The sequence below is a fragment of the Sciurus vulgaris genome, assembly GCF_902686455.1.
Source record: "Sciurus vulgaris genome assembly, chromosome: 2".
NCBI classification, from domain to species: Eukaryota; Metazoa; Chordata; class Mammalia; order Rodentia; family Sciuridae; genus Sciurus; species Sciurus vulgaris.
In genome coordinates this window covers 14,727,213-14,743,566 of record NC_136462.1, presented here as the reverse complement: position 1 = coordinate 14,743,566, position 16,354 = coordinate 14,727,213, and the positions used below count along the sequence as shown (strand labels likewise).

General features: G+C 40.9%; 1 protein-coding gene across 4 annotated transcripts in view; it reads right to left on the bottom strand.

Moving 5' to 3' along the window:
- RPS6KA5 (ribosomal protein S6 kinase A5) overlaps positions 1–16,354 on the bottom strand; it is a 160,741-nt gene that overhangs the window by 124,724 nt on the left and 19,663 nt on the right. Inside the window, exon 1 of one of the 4 annotated variants that reach the window (XM_079129553.1) lies at positions 5,609–10,058. The exons of the other annotated variants lie outside the window; for them this stretch is intronic. The gene's annotated coding sequence lies outside the window, so the exon portion shown is untranslated. Of the gene's footprint in view, positions 1–5,608; positions 10,059–16,354 lie in introns of those variants that run through there. 4 annotated transcript variants of the gene reach the window in all.

The following is a 16,354-nucleotide window of genomic DNA, read 5'->3' as shown; positions in this document are numbered from 1 at the left end:
TGAAATCAGGGCATGAAGAGAAAACCACACAGCACCGTGACCCAGCACCGAGGGGCCCTATTTGCAATGGCACTGCAGTAAGTACGCTGGGACTATGTCAATGACTTTCTGATGTTTTGGATTTTGAAAAAGGGAAAGCAATTATAAAAAGCAACAGTGTGAGATTTAGTTGTGGATGCAATAGTCAGTCTAGACATTTATCGCAGTTAAACTGAAACAGGTAAGCATGACTTACTGCGGTTCACAACCACCGTCACTTTCTAAAGTTCAAACTTTGTCCATTCAAAACCCTGTTCAGTGCTCAGATACTGAAACTTCTTTTCTCTTTGTTATATCAGTTCATCAATAAACAAGAAACAAAAATCCAAAAACAAAAAAAGGGAAACGAAGCCTAACGTGAATTGAAAGTTCCTGTTTCTGGTCAAGAAAGGAGTCTCGGCCTGGGGCCTTTATGCCCCACTCCTCAATAACCAGCTCCGCCTGCCCCGTGGCACAGCCTCACACTGAAGCAATCTCATGTGGCCTCTGACTCCCCAGTCCTGGTATGAAGAGAGCGGACGCTACAGATGGGCCAGCTTCAGCGGCCTGACGGACTGTTCCGACTTTCCAGTGGGCCCAAGGGATGACTCGTAGAAAGCGTTCTTCAGATCTCGAGTTCAGATCTTTCCCCAGGCTGGCGACGCATGGCATGATATGGCCTCCAGCCCCAGGTCCCGGTCAGCCAGCAACCGTGAGGAAAAGACCTCGGGCCGTGCTGTGCTGCCGAGCCGTGGAGTCAGTGGGGCAGGTGCACCGACGCACTTTCAAACACACACTGCTTAAAGCTTTCAACTTCAAGAGGGGTCTGCAGGACGGGACCCCGTAGTGAGTTGAGGAGCCTCTGCAGGAGGTTCTCCAGAGAAACAGGAACAGAAACAGGACCTCCCCACACCCCCCCACACACAGATGCATCTCTTTAAAAACAAAACAAAACAAAACTTATAAGAAACTGGCTCATGTGATCGTGGAGACCGATGGTCCAACACTGCAAATGAGCTGGCAGGCTGAAGGTGCTTGGTGGCTCCTGCTCCCAGGCTGAAGGCTGGCAAACTAGATACCTAAGAAAGCTCTGTTCAAGTCTGAGGACAGACAAAATAGCAAAATAGCAAATACAGACAGCTGCACAACCAGGCAGAGCTAATGTTGCAAATGAAGGCAGTGCTGGAGAATTCTTTCTTACTTGGGTGTAGACGGTTTTTTGTTCTCTTCAGGCCTTCAACTGATTACATAAGGCCCACCCACATGATGGAGGGCAATCGACCTTACTTGACATCTACCAATTTAAATGTTGATCTCACCCCAAAACAACCTTACAGAAACATCCAAAATGTTTGTTTGACCAAATATCTGAGCACTCCATTGGTTCAGCCAAGCTGACACACAAAATTAACCATCACAAGTCCATCCCTTGTCAACTATACATATCTCCTTTAAATGACACATAATCTCCAAATGAAGAGAAAAACGAGGCCATGATTCCTCTTAATGTGATCTGACTCTTCTGTGCAAAATGCAGGGATCTTTCTCCAGAGGAGGCAAAGTCCTTGGATGATGATCACTCTCCTCCTTGGTATCTGGTAACTTAAGTACCATGACACAAACTCTGTACACCTAACGGTACATGATAAGGAAATAAGAGAGAATAGAGAACAAAAACATTGTTCACTACTTATTAATATACACACAAATACATTCATAAAGAAATAAGGAAATATCCATGATACTCATTTCTGTAACTGGTCACATGATCCAGGCTGGTATTTATAAACAAACAACTTTCTTCCACTGCCCCACTCTGGACGTCTTTTGCCTTCAGCTGGCACCTGCTGGTGGGGTGACTCAGTCCTTTGCTCTTAAAACGTCGGGGCCATGAGTGTCTGGCCTGAACTGGGGAGCTGCGGTCCTCCACTGACTTTAGTCACAGGTTACAGTAGTGCTAAGAAACACACAAAGGAAAACGCAAGTACTCCAACAAGTACTTCCTGCCTTCACTGCACCCCAACTCCAGCGGAGGTGCTGCTGCTACTCATTCTCTTGGAAGACAAGGTCAGTCGCCCCAACGAGCACCATAGCTCCCTACTCTGCCTGTGGATTCAGAGGCAAAGTGGCCAGGTGGCAGGCTTAGCTTCCAGCTGAATGGGGTCACTGTCCTTTCTCCTGGTGAATGCGTTCCTGCCTTTGCAACTATGCTAAGTCAGCAGAGATGAAGCTGTGGGAACAGGAAGCAAATGGGACACTGGGGTAACAGTGAGTAGCACCACTCTAACTTCCACCGCTTGATTCCAGGACTTGTGACAGTGTCATTAATTGGATGCTGATTCAGAACACATGCCACCTTCTGGAGAGCCCCACTGCATGCATCCCTGGAAGGGACTGTCACCTCAATGGTGCTATAACTGAGTTTTCAAAAGACTATTCCAGTATTCTATCAAGACGACAGCTTCAAGATGGTAGAAAGCGTGTTACGTCCAGCCATTCTCCCACTATCATACTTGAGTCGCTGTGAGGCGAGTTCACTGACCATGGTGATGTGTGGGATAGGTGACAATGGATGAGGCGTCTGGTGAGGCACGCATCGCAGCCCAACAGAAGGCAACCCAGATCAGAGTGTCTCTTCCCGTGTCCCTTCCACGACGTACGCAGTCCCACATTACAAACTGGCAGTAGGCAGCTGTTCGTCACTCAAGGCACGGTGCCATCTCAGGACTCAGACCGGGCGCGGGACACAGGCTACAGCCAGGCTGGCCTTGATGAGTAGGAATTCATGCTCCTGAACTGATATAACTCTATTCTTGGCCATTTTGTTCGTGACCCTATTGAGCCATGAGAAGGGTGACTAGGGATGGAGGCTGACTGTTGTCCACGAACGAGTTATCCTTCATTTGATTTTCAATATCCTTCTCTATCAAGGTCATCCTTCGTAAGCAATGACGTGGGACAAAAATATCTTCCTGTTTTTGCCCATTTCCGCATATTTTTTTTCCTCAGATTTCCAAATTCCAACTGTGTTCCTTCCAAGTCCCTGACCATCCAACCAAACTCTTGGCTGTATTTCATAAATCAGCATATAACCTCAAGGTGGTCATTTCTCCTTCCAAGCAAAGTGAACAACCAAGTGCAATATCCAAGTCCTGCCCCCTGGAAGACTTCCCTCCACCACCCTTCAGGGGTCTCCAGAGAGGGCTGTAATGCTGCAGGTATTCCTTGCACATGGCGCCTGCATACCACGCAGAACCACTGTAAACTAGGCCCTAGTGTGCTCCTCCTCTGTCAACTGCTCATAAGGAACTCCCCGGGAGACCTTCCGCGCAGGCTGGAGGGAGAAGGCAGTGAGCAGGAGTGAGGAAGGGGCGTCTGGACCACTTCATGGAACTCTGCCCCAAGGCCTGCTTGACCCGATCTCACACATCCTGCTTCTGCTCCACGGTATCAAGTGCAGGTACGCATGCCTCACTTTACGGAGGGAAATGTGCTTCATTTTAGGTTGACCAATTTAAATATTAATCTCATCCAAAAAGACTCACAGAAATACCCAGAATAGTGTTGACCAAATACTTGGGCACCCTAGATTCAGAAAAGTAAGTAAAACAGTACTATATGCGTGTGTAGATGTGTGTGTGTATACGTACCAGCACGTGAATAAGAGGAAAAATAAATGGAGAGGTGGTTAAAAATTAGGGATTATGAACAAAGGGTTCTTCAGATTATAAATTAATCAAAAGGTATGTGAATACAAGTTGTCTATTATTTTTGTCATTTGGAATTTTTAAATCATTTTAAGATAGAATTTAAAAAACTAACTGGCAAAAAAAATTAAGGAAAAAGCTAACTGGCCAGTGTGCACTGTGATTATGTTTAGAGGCATAAAAGATCTGTGGCTTTTTATATGGCGACATAATTGTGCTGATTCCCGGTCATTAAATCAGCAGCACTGACGCACTGGTGTTGGGGCACAGGTTCACAGGCCTGCAGAAGTGGGGACAGGGGACACGGCTTCTGCGCCCTCCACAGCACTCCTTGGCTTTTGTCTTCTAGGTCGCAGAATTGGGGCCAGAGCACAGTGTGGCTGAGAGAACAGCTAAGCTGACACAGGAGAGGAAGGACGGAACAAGACAGGACGGATCGAGTTTCTCTGGTCCCCAGTTTGTACAGCATTAGATTATATAACTCACTGTGAGTTAAAATTAACATTTTTTAAAAGCAAAATTATTCTTGAGAAATGAATTGGCAGTAGCCCTATGAAAAGTTGGAGCTGTAAGCACAAATTATTACAAACTGATACGTGATTCAAGGCTGCTACATTTAAGTGCCAACAGAAATCAAACTGGCACTGTTAGCAGCATGTAGTCTGGATAACAGAAAAAGGGAAGGGTGTTGACAAAGTACTTTCTCACAACAGAACTGCAGTGGAAAGTGGGCTCTAACTTAGAAGGAACAAAGAGCTGCTATATTTTCTTACATCAAACTGAAATCTGATCCTTGAAAACATTACCTTGGACGATTCAATTTAAAAGTACTTCATATCTTACATGGAAAGTATAATTCAAAATATACAAACAAACATAAAAATAGGATCCATAGCCGTATGGAAACGGGCATGTATGCCTGCTGTAATGGTTTTCTTCTTGATCCTTCCCCAATTATCTAATTTTCCTTGCCAAAAGACTAAAGTATGACGTCCGCTGCAAATGAAGGGGAGGTACGAAGGATGCAAGGGGGCAAGCAGGTGGGTCTGTGCCCCCTCTCCATCCAGGCCTGAGGCATGACTGCCCTTGCGTGTTACGCAGTTAGTGATTTATAAGTGCACTAAAGAATCTTACTTTTAAAAATCTTACACTGCCCTTTTGATTTGCTATTTTGTTCCCTAAAATATCCTTCCCATTTTTGTGAAATGGCCAAAGAAACATGGCCAAGAAAGAGCTATGTGGACCATGGACTGTTCTCTTAAATTAAGTTGCATGGTTTATAATGACTGTAAACTTTCAAATAATTTGGCTATAATAAGATTGCTTATTGTCCACTGGCCATTTTCACTTGGAAATCCTGTGCATATTTCTCATACTTTTTAAATTTCATAACATTTATATTTACCAAATCTGAGAATAATAATATCTAATAATAATACTGAGAATAATAATACCTAATGTTTCTCTTTGTTCTTACTGAATAACACATTTAAGAATTTACTTTTTCCTCTTTCCCTACTTTCAGGACCCTGTATGGCTGTTACCATTTCTGGCCTCGACTGTCATATCCACCTATGAAGGCTCTGCTGTCCACCATCTCAATTCTTTCCTGGTTTACGTTCTACACTGAAGCTGTGGGTCTTTCTAAAGTATAGAACTGAACACCTTAATGCTCTGCTTAAAATCTTAACGGGCTCCCCAGTGCATACTCTTTCGAGTCAAGCACAAATTCCTGGCTGAGATGCTTCCTGCCTGATGTCCTGCCGTGCCGCCCTTTATCTGCGGGTTCATGCTCAGTGTATGTTCCCAGACGTGCCACCTTCTCTTCCATATGCTTCCCCTTCAGTACTCTGTTGACCTCTGACCCCTTAGTAGTGCTGTACCTTGGACTTGGTCACTTCCTGAGTGCCTTCCCTGGATCCTGAGGTGTTTAGGATCAATCCTGCTACTGCTTGGCACAATATCAGATACAGGTAAATATATAGGATGTTTGTTCAATTAGCAGACTGTGCAGTCACCTGTTGAATATGATGACAACACAAAACATTATCACAGTCAAGGATGCCAGAATTCCTTATATGGCAGGAACTACCAGGGGCAATGCCTCAATCTCAAGCTCTCTTAAGGTTGCGGTCCCTGTGAGTGTGGAGGTGAGCTTGAACCGAGGGTCGGAAGCAGTAGAGGGAAATGAAGATAGATTTGATGACTTTAATTCTATTAGGGAAGGGGAGAGAAAAGGATCCAGAAAAGTGATGTGAGGCCAGGGGAGAGGTTAGATAAAGATCCCCGTCTCCCTTGGCTGGACAACAGAGAGATAGATTATGCTCCTTTTTATCTTTTGCAACGAAGGGGATCAAACCTAGGGCCTCCTACACGGTTGCTGCTGCCCTGTGTACCACCCTGCTTTTCTGGAGTCTTCACTGAAGTTTAGAATGCCTTCTCCATGTGTTTGATTTTTACTTTTGTCTTTCACAGAAGTCAGTCAAGGACCTGGGTGGTATCTGGATAGGTGAGTGAGAAATGAGATGGTGGCCGAGTCACTGCAAGGGTTCTGAGAGGGCCTGTCCTCCTAGTAGTTAAAAGAACTCTCGACAGTTAGTGAGGAGCGACCTTTGGACTTATACAGGCCAAAGCACCATGGGATTTGAGTCCATTTATTCTAGATTATAAGGCAAGCCCCACCTAACAACTAGGATACATATACAATGAGAAAGACTGGAAATGAGCACAGAAAAATGAAATTAGAAACCAGATACAGTGGCACGTGTCTATAATTCCAGCTACTCAGGACACTGAGGCAGGAGGATCATTGAGCCCAAGAGTTCACAGCCAGCCTGGACAAGATATCAAGACTCCACCTCAATCAATCAGTCAATAAACATATACACACTGAATATCCACGCTTAGCAACACAGCACACTGCAGGGCTGATGGTGTCCCCCTGTGGTCACAGGGGCTGACTGGAAGCTGTGGCTCTTGGCTGCTGCTCAGCATCAATAAAGAGGATTGGCCTGTCCATCACTAGCCCAGGAAAAGATTAAAACTCAAAATTTAAAGTACAGTTCCATTTCACTTTCACATCAATCTAAAGTCAGAAATCAAAGTCAAACTATTGCAAGGAAGGAACCATCTGGACAGCCAAGAGCACTTTTTCCTTGAGAACAAAACATATTGCATTTATTCTGTCATGTCTCTAGTCTCATTTCATCTGGAAGAGTTTCTCAATTTTTGTCTTTTATGACTGACATTTTTTAAGAATAGAAGTCATTGTTTCTGTTTGTTCATATAAAATCCTCTGTTTTACATTTCCTCATGATTCAGGTTGTGCATGGCCAGGACTTAAGTGACATGTGCTTCTCCTGGTATCACAGCCAGCAGCATAGATTTCAGTCTGTCCCTCCCGGATCCTGCTAGTCTCGATCACCCAGTCCTGGTGCTGTCCGGTTCTCCACCGCAGAGGTACTAATATTCCCCTTGCAATAAGCAACCTGTGGGGAGACACTACAGGGCCATTAAAATACCTCGTTCCTCACCAAAATCTCCCATCAAAATTTAGCTTCCATTAATGATCCTTACCTAAACCAATCTTTACTATAATGGTTATTACAAAGAGTAACTTTTTGCAAGTTTATTAGTCAGCACCGTGCTTGGAGAAGTCTCCCTATCCCCACTTATCTATTGGACTACTCATGGATTATTGTTTTTTCAACAGTTTAAAATTGATTGATATGCTTAATTATTTTGATATACAAATTTCCCCACATTTGGTCAGTGAAAGCAGTTTCAAGCTGGTTTCTATATCCTGAAATGCCCCTTCTTTTCTTTTCTTTCTGCTTTCTTGAACACATGCTTTATTCCTCTTACAAGTATGCTTCATTCTTTTTATTGGAAAATGATATTAGAAACCAAGACCTGGCTACCGAGTAACTCATGGCTACTGGGGTATCTTGCCTTTGAGGCTCTTTCATGAACAGAACTGGGAAAGGTGTATTTAGGTCATGTATTTGTGTATATTTGAGCTTTTTTATCTTTATTTAAGCTGCTGTACACACACTTATGCTGCACATGGACTTCTGATGTATCTGCACAAAATACTGCCTCATTCATTGGTTATACCATTGTCTTACAATTTCCTCATGCAAAAAAAAAAAATATTTGGATGTAAAATTATTTGACCTTACACTTGTTTACTGGTTTAACCAGTAAGCATATGGACAACTCACCCAGAACAAATAAGAGCATGAGGAGTACAATGACCTACATCAATGATGAGGCCCAAATACTATGACATCACACCAATGAACTGTGAAGGATGTCAATGATGTCCATGTTTCCAGCTAGTGTAAAAGCCAACCCTGTCATCCATCACCAAGCCACTTGCCATCAATCTGTCTATCTCCCTATTTCTTCCCAACTAGAGCAACTAAAGGAAGGATACTTGGTAGCAGTTAAAGCAGAAAAAAGGGGTAAGCAGTCGAGGAATCAGGCTTAAATGCTTTCCGACTACCTTTCTACATTGGAAATAAATGCCTGAATTTGAAAATGTCTTGGGGGTTTGCCTGGTTTCTGAGTTCTGCTTCTGTGTGGCATATCTCATGGAACAAGATTTTTGCTGTGACCTCAAGTAAAACTGAAATTGAAACTGGGAACAAGCGTGTACTCAGCCTTAGGCTGTATGCATACTAATGCAAGATGAATTACAAATATTCATATATCCAATGTAATTTAGGTTTACGTATGGTCTTCTATGGATGTCATCCTCGCTTTAGTCTAAGCTCTAGAAACAAATGTGATCCAGTGCTGCCCAGCAGTCCTTTCCCCCAGTCATCTGGATGAAACTCACTGTCTGGCAGACCCCTCAGGAAGACTACCGGTGTGGAGCACTCTCTGAGTGCTTGTATGCTCAAAATTCTTCCTATGGTGTAATCCTCAAGGCCATTGGCTACATATAATCCTTGGTTTGTACTTTCTATCCTAAAGTTTCTTTTAAAAAAACAAAATGTTGCTCCAGTGTTGCTTTGGGGAAATCTGAGGCAACCAATTGTCTTGCCGTGGACAATCCGTTCACATCTTTTTGTCTGAAGCTCCAAGGATTTTAAAAATCTTTGGTTTAATAATATTACTAATACGAAAGTAGTACTAATAATGGTTATTACTCGGATATGTCTTAGAGTTATCACTATATTATCACCTTTTTTTTTTTTTTTTTTTTGGTACTGAGGATTGAACTCAGGGGTTCTTTACCACTAAGTTACATTCTCAGTCCTTTTCACTTTTTATTTTGAGACAAGGTCTGACCATGTTTCTGAGGGTTTCACTAAATTGCTGACCTTGAACTTGGAATCCTACCTCACCTCTAGAGTTGCTGGCATTACAGGTGTGTCCTGGCCATTGATTTTCCCCAGTACTCAACAGACCATTTCAATGTGTAGACTCAAGTCTTCTTTATTCTTGTAATTACATTTCCTATATAGCTTATTTTTGCTCTTTAATGACTCCTGCTATACAAATGTTACATCTGCTTTGCCTTTCTCCACTTCAAACGCTTTTTCTCTGAAAAATCATTTTTTCTTTCTGTACCTAATTTTAAAAAAATGGTTACACTGCTTTCCTTCAATGCCCTCATAACATTTTTGTTTGGATCTATTCTTATCTATTCTTTCTTGGGGGTTTTATAAATATAGTCATCATTTCTGATATAATTCTATCTTTTCCATCTCTTTTTCAGAATCCAATTCTCCTCCCACCCATTTCTTAGTTTTTAAAATCTGACTCATATTCCCTTCTAACACACACACACACACACGCGCACAAACACAAACACATGTATCTCCTAATGCTTGTCTGAGGGTATTTATTCCGTTTCCAGTGTGCATTCCTGTTTTTCTTCTGCATAATGATTGGATTTGGAAGACTATATTTTGATTTTCATTTGTTTTCTTTTTATAGTAGCTTTGTATTATTTTTCTATTTCTAACATTTAGTGTACAGGGTTCTAAGCATAAAAGGGTCATCCTTAAAAAAGGCTAGTGAGGCTTCCTTGGTGTGAACTGGTGCATGATTCTTCCTGTTTCTACAAGATCTGTAATCTTTTCTTTTTCTCCTTTCCCTTTCCTGACCACATCTGCAAGCTACAAGCAGCACTTCCTCAAGTCTTGGGCTGTCACTTTGGGTCCTCTTCACTTTCAAGCCCTCTGCCTTAGCCGAAGCTGTCAACTAAACAAGTCCCCAGGGACAGCTCAGTACTTTGGTTCATACTGTTGACACTTTCTCTTTCTGGGTGTTTTTTGTCTGTGCTTTTTGGATCCTTCTCTTTCTGTTTTTTTTCATGGTATCTCTCAAGACTCCTTGCCCTACTTCAAGCTTCAGGACGCTACAGCCAGAGCCCATGGAACTTGGTGCTGTTTATCTACTTACGAGCACTGTGAAGATTAAGGCATCACTGACTCAGCACCGCAGAAGGCATGGGTAACATGGGTTTTATTTGACTTTCTTGGTGATAGTATGTTGCAGGGTAGGGCACAGTGAACAGAAGTTTGGAATTAGACAACTGTCCAGACTAGAAAATCTGTCCTTACTCACTGTGTTAAAGTATCATTTGTGAAGTTTTAAACAAAAAACCATCGAAAATCCTAAAGACTGGAAGTTGCAGATTGCTCTAGGAGTCTCTGAACAGTGATCCAAAAATTAAAAATTTAACACCCTCCAAACCCATCTCCATCAAGCAGAATGTTTCCTTTTCTCTTTCTCCTAAAAAAAAAAAAAAAAAAAAAAAAAAAAAAAAAAAGGTGGACTCTTTTGCAGTTCCACAGTCTTAAGAAATTCCAAGAGGCTTCGAATAAGACTTTCCTCACAGGAGGTTGTAGCACTGAGAATCATCTAAGCTACACTGCAGTGACATTACCCCAAGATCTCGGAGCTTTAAACAAGGGGCTATTTCTCACTCATTCTACATGTCCGCTGCAGCTTGTCTGCAAGCTCTGTGCCAGGTCTCCTTCACAGGACACATGAGCACAGAGAACCCCCACCCAGAGTACTAGTACTATCATTTGCTAAAACAATGGGAATAAGTTTGTTAGTTTGTTTGTCGCGGGAGTTAATGGGGGAATTGAACCCAGTGGAAATACAAGCGTTTAAGAGAGTCAATGACAATCAAATGTACCAGCCCTGAAGACTCCCATTGTAATCTCTGCTCAACTACAACAGACCTATCTTGTACCTGAAGAAGAACCAGAAATCCTTTCCATAGAAGATTTAGCTTAAAGTTAAAATTTTCCTAAATATTTCTCTTAATACCAATATGGAAATATAATGCTTAGTATATGAAAGTTACACTGACTCAACATTAAAGTCAAAGAAAACACGTTCTAATAGAATGTAAATGACATGCAATAAGACCTATAAAATACGTGTAATATTTTTGTTGGCCAAATAATGCAATATAAAATGCTTTAGAGTTCCCAGAAAACAGTTAGTTATTGCCAAAGCAAGCAACTGCCAACTTTAAATTATAGAAGCTGACTATAACCATAAAGCACTTCAGAAGAAAATGTGCATGGTGTTTAATGAAGGGAACTACTAACACAGATATACGTAGGTTTATATTTGTATACAGAGATATTTCTCTATGTGAGGTTTAGAAGTCACTAATTACTTGTTTACTTAGCATAAATACATTAGAAATAATATCTGAAGGGGCACTAAACACAAAGGAAGATATTTACTTTTGTATTGAAAATAATTCTTAATTTGAACTATATATTTGGAAAGAGGAAAATTTTAAAATACCTATAATAGTCAGATAATACTATGTTGATTAGCATACACATTTTTTAAAAATTCAGGACATCCATAACAAAAAAAAAGAGCTAACCATAGAAAAAGATATATTCTTTGTGTTGTGTGCTTAAAAAAAAGAGATTTTAAAGAAATATAATTTTACAAATTGAATACCTATAGAGCTTTATGGGAAATTCCAAAAAATTCAATTTTGCTTTTCATATTTGCTTTTATTGCCTCCCATTTTAGACAACTTTTAATATGTAGATGAAAAATAGCTTTTAGCCAGATTTACATTTTAGTAAGGTATCTTTGATATTGAAACCGATCAACAATAATGGAAGAATTAAATGATATTAAGGTTTCGCACAGAAAAGGACTGCAAGTAGGTATCAGTGAAGGAAAAGACATATCTATAAAAATATCACCTTAACTGAAATTCAGAGTATACTTCAAAACACTCATTCCACAAAGGTGTAGCGGGCTCTGATCACATGTAGGCACTGTGTGGAACCATCTAGGACAGCAGGGACTCCAGAGTCACACGGCACAGGAGAGAACCCGGAGTCCTTTTCCTAGGTATGCATTCTCTGGTGAAATATTCAGCCTCTCTGGGCAGATGGATCCTCATCTGCAAAAAGAGGCAACAGTATGCCCCCTCTAAGATTTGTAATGGGGGACAAAAAGAGTTAAAATATTTAAAATTCTTAGGAAGTTCAGTGTCTGGCATAAACCAGATGTAAGGATTAAATAAAATAATGCATCTGTACTGCTCAGAACAGAGCCAGTTACTTAGTGAGTGCACGATGTTAATTACTGTTATAATTAAAGGAGTCATTTATTGGCTTCCAACTTCAAGATGGTAAGACTTTTCTATATCCACAAACAATACAGTAAACAAGAAACATTAGTATTTTTTTTTTTTTTTTTTTTTTTGGTGCTGGGGATCGAACCCAGGGCCTTGTGCTTACAAGGCAAGCACTCTACCAACTGAGCTATCTCCCCAGCCCGTAAACAAGAAACAGAAATACATTCAATAACCCACGAAGACATCAACAGTCCTACTCCACAATACGTGGGGGCAGAAGACATCTGAAAGAACGGTGAAGGTCTGCGCAGAAGGGGAAAGGTCAAATCCAAGGGCCTGCAGAGGAAGCTGTTCCAATGAGCAGGCTAAACCGCCACCCAGGAAGCCCCAGCAAGGCTCAGGGTATGAGTGACCACAGAAGCCAGAGGACTAGGAGGGAGGTGAGGGGTGGAAATGGGGGAACTATCTGGAAACACTTTAGGAAGTTTTATTTCTCAGATCCCCCAAGAACAAAGGATTAGTAACTTCAGGAGGAAAACAATCAGATTTGTGGTAACCGGGCATAGAGAGGGGCAAGGATGAGGGAAAAGAGTGAAAACACAGAATTCAGTATAAATCCACACAAACCTGCTGACTCCAGAAAACAGCCAGACTGATGTTTCCCAAGTACAAGTCTGGAGGATCTTCTCTGGGGAAACAACATTTCTGGGTAAAAGACTTACTGATAATGACATGGGAATTCCCAGTGAGAAATGCTACAGGTAGTGTAAGCCTCCAATTATACCAAGCCAAGTTATCATAAGTAATAAGGAAGATAGATATTCTAATATTCGAAAAAACTTTTTTCAATAATCTCCAGAAAAATGGTCTGAGGTTGTGACTCAGTGGTAGAGCACTTGCCTAGGATGTGCCAAGAGGCACTGGGTTTGACTCTCAGCACCACATAAAAAACAAATAAATAAAATAAAGATATTGTGTCCATCTACAACTAAACATAATTTTTTAAGTCCCCAGAAATTTTCCAGCATTCAAAGATGAACACTTTCTCAATCATCTACTGGAGGAAGCTCCACACATAATACTAAGAAAGAGGAGAGCCCTGGATTCCAGAATCAAGATTCAGTCTTTTCAATGAAAGTCCCATAATGACAGTCATGCAGGAGCTGAGACAGAAACCAACTTGATTGGAAGAGGGGCAGAGGGTTCTGGAAGGGATTTATTTAAGTTAAAAAAAAAAAAAAAATAGAGCTTGTGGGTTATCTAATCTACAGAAAACCACATTGAAAAAGATTTTTCAGAGCCATTAAAACATGGAAACTCTCAGAAACTAAGTGAATGAAAAGACTGGGGTAACGTTCCAGACAGAGTGATGCACACCTACAAATCCCAGAAGCTAGGGAGGCAGAGGCAGGAAGGTCACAAGTTCATAGCCAGTCTCAGCATCTCAATGAGGCCGGAAGCAACTCAGCAAGACCCTGTCTCTAAATAAAATATAAAAAGGGCTGGGAATGTGGTTAAGTGTCCCTGGGTTCAATCCCCAATACCCACCCGCAACCAAAAAAAAAAAAAAACAAAAAAAAAAAAAACAATCCAAAACAAAGATGGGGTAATTTAACTTCAGAGAGGAAAAAATTCACATAAGGAAGAAAACAGAAGCAAAGAATACTTGGTTCAGTGATCAATATTTATATAGAATTAAAGATTAAATGTGGATTGAACCAAAATTATAATACAACTTCATTAGGTAGACAGGCAAGGAAATAAAAGAGGTGTAAAACTGAGGTCTCAAGAGCTTTGAAATGCCACTTAAAATTGTTAAGACGATAGAAGAAGGAAATAGAAGCTGGGAATGGAAAAGCAGGTAAGGGTTAGGACTCCGTGTTTGGTTTGGTTTGGTATAAGCTCTGTGGCGCTGTTTGACTAAGTATCCACGTGTATTATTTTTGTAAATTTTTAAAGAATTAAACAGATTATTTATTGAGTACTCTTTGTAGCAGACACTACAGGAGGATCCACTGAACACCATTTTAACCATGTTCTCCCTTGTCTAGGGAAGTTGGAAAACCACATACTCAATTTTAAGGATAACCATATGACACAAAAAACATACATAGAAAAGTCTGCTGAAGATTTCAAATCCTAGATACAAAGGAAACACCTTATGAACCGAAAGCATCTTCCTTACCCCCACATTCCTATCTGATTGTGGACAGTGAACAATAAAGAAAGTCAAAACACACCAAGACTGCCAGAGCAAAAAGAGAATGAGCTGGGTGTAGGGGCGCTCGCCTGTCATCCCCGTGATGTGGGAGGCTGAGGTCCAAGGACAGCGAGCAGGAGGTCAGTTTCAGCAATTTAGAGAGGCCTTAAGTCAAGTTAGCAAGACCCTGTCTCAAAATAAAACAAAGTGCCCGGGGGGCGGGGGGGCTCATGAACAAAGCACGCCTGGATGAAATCCTCAGCACCAGAGAGAGCGCACACACGTACCTAGATTCTTCAGGGCATGAGCTGCTGGACTCCAGACTTCCTGTTATGTGGACATTTTAAAATCCTATTTATTTAAGCTATTGTATTGATTGAGTTTTCTATTATTTGCAGTCAAAAGGACAGTTAACTAAAATAAGCACTGGGATGCAAAGTTGAAGCAATGGTTTCTCCTCGAAAAGCTCATTATATACTAAAGTCAGTGTCACCCATGAAAAACCGTCATACTCCAGAAAGAATGTACTGCTGCCACACACGATGCCACAGGACTTCAGAGGCGGAGAGACGGAGCTGAGTGGGGCATCACCGAAGGCGTCAGTGGTCCTCAGCCATGCCTGCAGAACTGAGGGGGTGTTAACAGAAACATAAATTCCCACCGAAGGAACAGCACAAGGAAAACACAGCATCCCGAGAAAAGCAAAGGACTTCCCAGTCAACCAAGGATGGCCATCCAAAACTCAGACACAACGAAACAACAAAACTCCTACAGGAAGGCAAATGACAGAAGAAAAACAGGGGAAAGACACAAGCGAGCACTTTGTAAAAGAATCTGAAAATGTTCCAACTCATTAGTAATCAGGGAAATGTAATTTTAAAAATCACAAGATGACAGTAAGATTCACGTCTACCAGACTAGAAAAGATTTTTTAAAAATTGACAATAAAAACTGTTGGAGAGAATGAAGAACAACTAGATTACTTATATGCTGCTGTTTAACAGTATAAATTAATAAAACTATTTTGAGAAAAAAATTGGTGCTGTCCTGTGCTTTTGAAGTTGTATATGCCCCCCATGACCCTAGAGGATTTGATTCCGAGGTATATGTCTTAGAGAAGCTCATAAATATGCACCAGGAGAGAGAAAATTAAAAATATTCACAGCAATATTGTTTTTAATAGGAAAAAAATAACTCAAATATCCATTGACAATAGAAGGAACAAATTATAGTCTCCATACATGTAACAGAGTAAAATCATACTAATGATTTCGTAAATCACTATTATAAAATACATCTACATGGTGGCTGTGGCTCAGGGGTAGAGCACTTGCTGAGCATGTGTGAGGCACTGGGTTCCATCCTCAGCATCACATTTAAATAAATGAGTAAAATAAAGGTCCATCAACAACCAAAATAATTAAAATTTAAAAATAAATAAAATAAAATACATCTACATGAAATTAAGTGAATAAATCAAGAACATAAGACCATGCTGCATGCAACATAAAGAATCCCTATTAATCAAAATAATTTAATAGAATATTCATTTTTTTTAAATAAGTAGAAACTACATGAATGGGCAGTTTCACAAGAAGGGAAGACCAAATGGTCAATAAACATATTAAAACTATTGGTATTTAGGGAAATGCTAATTCAAAAAGAAATTATTCTATCAAATCACTAAAATTTTAAAGTCCTTGTAATACCAAGAGTTAGCAAACAAAGCAAAATGAAATCCTGTGTCCTGCTGGGGGGATGTGAGCTCTTACGATGGTTTGGAAAGCAATCTGGCAACGCTGACCAGAGTTGAAGGTGTGCAGACCCACAATTTAGTGAGTG